The sequence below is a fragment of the Cupressus sempervirens genome, chromosome 5, assembly GCF_028749045.1.
Source record: "Cupressus sempervirens isolate cs-2001-9-10 chromosome 5, ASM2874904v1, whole genome shotgun sequence".
In the NCBI taxonomy this organism is placed as follows: Eukaryota; Viridiplantae; Streptophyta; class Pinopsida; order Cupressales; family Cupressaceae; genus Cupressus; species Cupressus sempervirens.
In genome coordinates, this window is record NC_143122.1 from 363,053,113 (window position 1) to 363,059,487 (window position 6,375).

Here is a 6,375-nt window from a genome sequence, read left to right on the forward strand (position 1 = left end):
GAGACCCTATATATGCCCCTTCTTATCGTGGATATAGAAAAGATAACCAATTAAGTTAAAAACAAAACATAATGGATCTTAGAGAACTAAAAGAAATACCTCTTGCCCCCTAGTGAAGAGACAAGAGAAGAAAAAATCTATTTTATAGAAGAATGAGGGGTAAATTTATGAAGAAATCTAAAAGGGGAAGTTTCTTTTCTCTTCCCTTTAATATCATTATAGATCGGATAAGAAGGAAAAGGTAATTTAAAGAATTATTACACATCTGCATCATAAACCATAGTTTGAGCCTTGTCATAAGTGTGGGAAGAACTAGGAATAGTAGATGGAGAATTGGGAATACGAATGTTAGGAAGGATAGGATTATGATTGGGAGGATTAGGAAAGATACAATTAGGAAGAGTGTAGGAAGTGGCGAGAATGGAAGACACAACCAGAGGAACACTTGGAACCATAGTTGGAAGAGGGTTGGAATAGGTATAAGGAATAGTATGGTAAGAAGGTTGTAAGGTAGGTAAAGACACCGGTGGAACATTCACAAGAATATATGAAAGAGATGTAACTACTGTAGGAGGAGTGTAGGTAGGAATTCTAAGTAAAGGAATAGAAGAAGGTTCCACAGTAGTGACAGGATGAGTGAATCCCAAATCTTGAACTTCTTGACTTAAAAGTTTGATACCACACAAGAGATTAACACCTTGATCACTATCACAAAGGACTCTATAGCTTGAATAGAATTTGGGGATATACCATTCTATGTACATCAATGTTGTAAATAGTATATGTGCATCAATGTTGTAAATAGTATAAATGAAGGTAACCATGCACACACCCTATGGTAAAGATCAATTGAAGAGGTCGTAGAGGAAGATGAAATAGGAATAGGATCAATGGAGATCTCATTTGAACAATTTTCATCCTCACTTCCATGTACCTCATTAAGGGATCTATCCTTGTTTGTAATAAAAGCCTCATCAAAGTATTCAAAAGAAAAACCATACATGTTGAACACAAAGTAACACTAAAAGCACGAAAAATGTAAATATTTTTGTATTTTTCAGGAAATTTTGTAATTTTTTTTGTATTTTTGAAATATAAATTCAAGAGTATAAAAGAAATCTATTTTTATAAACATGCAATATCTAACACAAGATGCAAATCTAACACCAAAAAGAAAGAGTTGTCATAAACGGGTTCACCAAAATGTAAGATATAAAAATACAGATGAATAGGGTTTAGAATAATGCACATGAAAGAGACACTAAACCCATATTTTACACATGCATATGAATTGTAAGGGGATGGAATGTAAATATGGAAATGCTACTATTGAGATGAAGAAATTAAAGTACTTACCTTCAAAAAAGAACCTACTGAAAACCTTGTCAAACAGTCTCAAAAACTGTTGATTTTCATATTCTTGAACTGAAATTGTGAGATCTAAAAAACTCATAATTTTTTTTCTTTTCTGAGCCAATCGACCTTGACCCAGATGTGGGGTAAGATCTTACCGCAGGGCACAATCTTACCCCTTTATTTTTTACCTTGACTTGCATTGCTCCAACAGAAATTATGTTCACGAACATGAAAGTTCGACGAAAAGGGTATCCAGATCTACACTGATATTCAATGTCCCACACTTATATCTACAAGAAAAGGGGTTTTGTTGTTTGGATGAGGGGTTTGTCTTGGTCAAACCCTGGTTTGGAATCAACTTTAATAATGGAATTGAAATAGAAAATGCTAGTAAGTAGTAGAAGTAGATCTAACAACGAAGCTATGATATTCAATAGATATGCAATTGTATTTGAAATGTAAACAAGTATATTGATATGAAATCTTGGACTCAATAGTGTAAATCAAAACCATAAATGTAAATCAAAAACCTCAATGATTGTATGCTTGAAATCCACCTTGAGAGAAGAATGAATAGATCTTGAAGATGAACAAAGGATCTTGAAGGAAGATCACACTACCATGATGGATAGATCTAGAGTTTGAATGATGAATCTTGAATGCTTGAACCAAATCTCTTCAAAGGCTTGAATGCTTGAATCCTTCGTATTCAATGGAGAACTTGAATGCTTGAATGAGTGACTACTTGCTCACTTGATTTGCTTGTTTGAATGAGATCTTGATTACTTGATCGTGAAAAGTGTATGTGAAAATGAGAGAAGAAGGCTTCCTTTTGTACTAGTCAGGGCACAAACATCTAGAGAGAGTGACATAGGAGAATTAAATAATAATTAAGCCTTAACCCCTAAAAATTGACCTAGATTAAATACAATTTGAGGATTTACCATTCTAAAGCCCAAAACAATCGACCTAGAAGCAGGAAAACAAACTTTTGAACTTCTCCCCACATCTGGAAAACTTTCTAATGAAAAGGGGGACCTGGGTCAAGGTCGAGGTTGACTTCAACCTTGACCCAGGGGTTTAGGACCCCTGGAAAATGAGCCAAAAGGGAAAAACAATGTCAGGGGAGGCCCAGATAGAGCCCTAAATAGGCACAGAAGATGGGAAGTGGGCAAAAAACAAGGGACAACTTGATGAAGGCCGAAAACACCCCTCAAGGATGGCTAAACATTATTAACCTAGAAGTGCTTCCATTTTAAGGCAATACACTCATCTTCATCAGAAGCTACTTACATAGCAACATAGACTACCTCTTCATCATTACTTTCATATTTAGTATCAGTTTCTTCTTCAGCAATATAACAAGATTTCTCACCTTGTTCCTTCTAATCCTTGTTCTTCTTGAAGTCTCGATCATCTCTTATTCCTTTGTACTTTCTCTCCTTCCTTTCATCCTTGTCTTCTCTGTCAGGACACCTAGCACAAATATGACCAACTTTTTTGCATGAAAAGTAGATTATAAGAAGTTTATCTTTGTATTTGTCTTTGCCTCTTCCAAGTCTCCTAGCTATCAGTGCTTCAATTTCATCAAATTCATCATCAAAAGTATCACTGTCACTTTTCACATGTTTTCCCTTTCCTTTCTTGCTAAGAACTAGTTGTGATTTAAAAGCAAATTCAATAGTAGCAGGGGTGTAATTATCAAAATTAGACATCTCAAAACAATAAGCCTACCAATTACACCTTCTAGGGTTAGGGTATTACCTGGTGTACATCTATGTTCTTGTATTGCAGAGACCCTAATAGCATAAATAGGAAGTAGAGTTCTCAATACCTTGCTGATTATTATTTCATCTTCAATATTTTCATTAGATCCTCTAATAGCATTGGCAACTTGTTTGATTCTTGTACAATATTGTACAATGTTCTCACCTTCTATCATTCTCATTTCATCAAACTTACCTCTCAGACCTTATGATTTAGCTCTTAAGGCATTATCATCTCCTACATAGATGGTCTTCAATTTAACCCACAATTCCTTTGAATTCTTGCACTCTTTTAGGTCATCAAACTCAGCATAGCTTAGGGCTAAAGAAATCTCCAACACTGATTGATTATGTTCTTACTTTTCTTTCAGTAGTTGAGTAATCAGAGGAACTATTGTTACGTCCACATATGCATCATCAAGAAAATCCAATGCAGCATCACCAATACTAGCTATATGTAGCCTCATCAACTTTTGTCATGCAGGAATTGTTTCCTTGTTCAACTTTGGTACCTTTCTTTTGTATGCCATGATCTTTAGCTTTAAGTACCTTCAAACTTCTCCTTACAAGCACTAATGTTTTGATACCAATTGTAAGAATATTTAAAATAACTGAGAGGGGGGTGAATTACATATCCAAGGTCCAAATGTACCAATTGAAAAAACAAAAACTTAAACAAGTTCAAATGTTATCATTCCATCGCTTAGTCTCTATTGTAATATTTCAGTAACATTAGCTAGTTGTCCGCTTTCCTAAAATAATAGTCTTGCAGAATGTAAACATTAATCACTAAAACATCATAATAACATCCACAAGGTTTGACACTAGGATTTAATGTGGAAACCTAATTGGAAAAATCACCAACGACATATCACTAATTTTCACTCTTCTAAAGTGAGCCCTATTAGGACTCAACCCTGTAAAAGGTTACAGGGTAAAAGCACAAACATGTGTCACCTTTTATAAAGAAACGTGATATCAGAATGTGACAGTTCAACATTAATGACAAAAAAAAATGGTATTTTTGTTTAAAATATGAAGATGATGTAAACTGATAAAATGTGTAGAATTGGATGAATTTTATGTCTATAATTTTTATAATTTTTTTGAGTAAAAAATTATTCATTTTATTTTATTTTGAAGTCCCTTTTTTAACTAAAAAAACTATAGGGTGTAGTTCCCATCAAACAAGTATATGCAAATCATCTTTTTTTGTTCTGATTTGAAAATATCTTATGGATGACATGTATAACTAGTGAACAAAAAAAGAAATAATTTTTTTGATGTATATTTTTTTTGTTATAAGTACTCAAGTTTGACCTTATTATAATCCAACAATTTTTTCCTCCCATCAAAACTTCCCTATCAAATCTATACCTCCTTGAAAAAAAATTACATATTCATGAAGAGAATTCTCTCCTCTAAAAATAAATATTATTTTATTTTATTTTTAATATGATTTACTATTTTTTTTTTCTCTTTTTTGAGGGAGCATCTTCTGAAATGTTGAAATATCGACTTATAATATTTTGAGATTATAACATATTATAACTAATCAAAACACTCAAAAAATTATATAATGATGATATTGAATCTAAGATCTATAAAAGGGTATTTTTATTTTTTGAAAAAAATTGAGTTTTGATAGAGAAATGAGATGCAACCAAAATAGGTTTTGGTATCATAAACGGTGACATAGATCTATGCTTTTACCTTACAATACACACTATTAAATGTGACCTTGTTAACATATTTAATCACCTTGTTAGGAGTGGCCTTGTTAGAGGACTTTAGAACATTTCATTAGAATGTCACCTGGTTAAAGGGTTTACATAGACTATTAAGTCCTTATGACTATTAGGTCAAACTTGATTAAAAGATTTCAAATATTGTTCATAATGGTTAGAAAGTAACAGTAGGATTTAATATGTTAACTACAACTCACTTTGCATGTACAGATCTCTATTCAGCTCAAATTTATTGATTCAATGTCTGACCTCCATAGTCATCTCAATCTCAGATTCACTTGGCAACCCTTCAAGCAATCACCTTTCACTTCTTCTCAACTCAATTCAACCTTCTGCTTAGATCACCAGTCAACAACATCAGTAACAACTCCAACTCTTTGGAACTCCTTCACATGCACATAGCCTCTCTGCACTCTTCCTCTGTACAGAAAGTTTTCTCATTGATGCAGGAGCATCTTGCATGGAAAAATTATTGAAAAAAAATTGAGAAAAAAAAAAAATTAAAAAAAATTTATGGAGGAGAGAGAAAGTGACGAAAATTAGAGGAGAAATAATAAAAAAAGGGAAAAGGGGAAAAAGGAGAAGCTTGAGGAGTGGAAGCTCAAGGAGAAGCTTAAGAAGTGGAAGCTTGAGAAGTGGAAGCTTGGAAAGCTTGGAAGGCTTCAAGGTGTGAAAGAGAAGGAGGAGATGAAGAGTGAGTTTTCCTAAGTCTGTGGACAGAGCGCCGAATGTGAGGTAGTTTACAGCAGGATTATGGTGGAGTTGTGAGTGTAGACAGAGCGCCGAATGTGAGGCAGTTTACACTTGGATCTTGGATAAGGTTGGAGAAGAGCTAGTGACTGCGGTTTAGAAACAAAGAGGTTGCTTGGTGGCTTGCGAGCACAAGTTGAGATCTTAGAGGTTTCTACCAGAGTGTGGATCTGGACTAGCTTGGGCTTGGATTGGATCTTGAGAGATCTTGGAGAAATGTTATTGTAATTGCTATTGGATTTTCAAGTTTAATAAAATTTCTTGGGAAGTATTTTGTTATCTCTTTGTCTTCATATTGTTGCATTCTTGGTTGTGAGTTGGTAGGGTGGTGTGGACCGTCATCAAGTCGTATCAGAGCGTACCTTCATCAGTGGTATCAGAGCAGACCGTCATCAAGTGGTATCAGAGCAGGAGTTCCTGAGTGTACAAGTAGATCGTTGAAGTGTGAGGCAGTTTGTACCAGGACCTTGGTTGGGTGAAATTTATCAGAGTAGGAGTTCCTGAGTGTACAAGAAGATCGCCGAAGCTGAGGCAGTTTGTACCAAGACCTTGGTTGGGTGAAGTTTATTAGAGTGGGAGTTCCTAAGCATGTAAACAGATCGTCGAAGCTGAGGCAGTTTGCACTAGGACCTTGGGAGGACATGCAGATTGATCGATGGATGCAGAGATGGAAGACTAAACTTGTTGAGGCATGATCATAGAGAGTTTGTGGATTGCAGATCTGTTGTCCTAGACTTGTGATATGGTTCCTAATT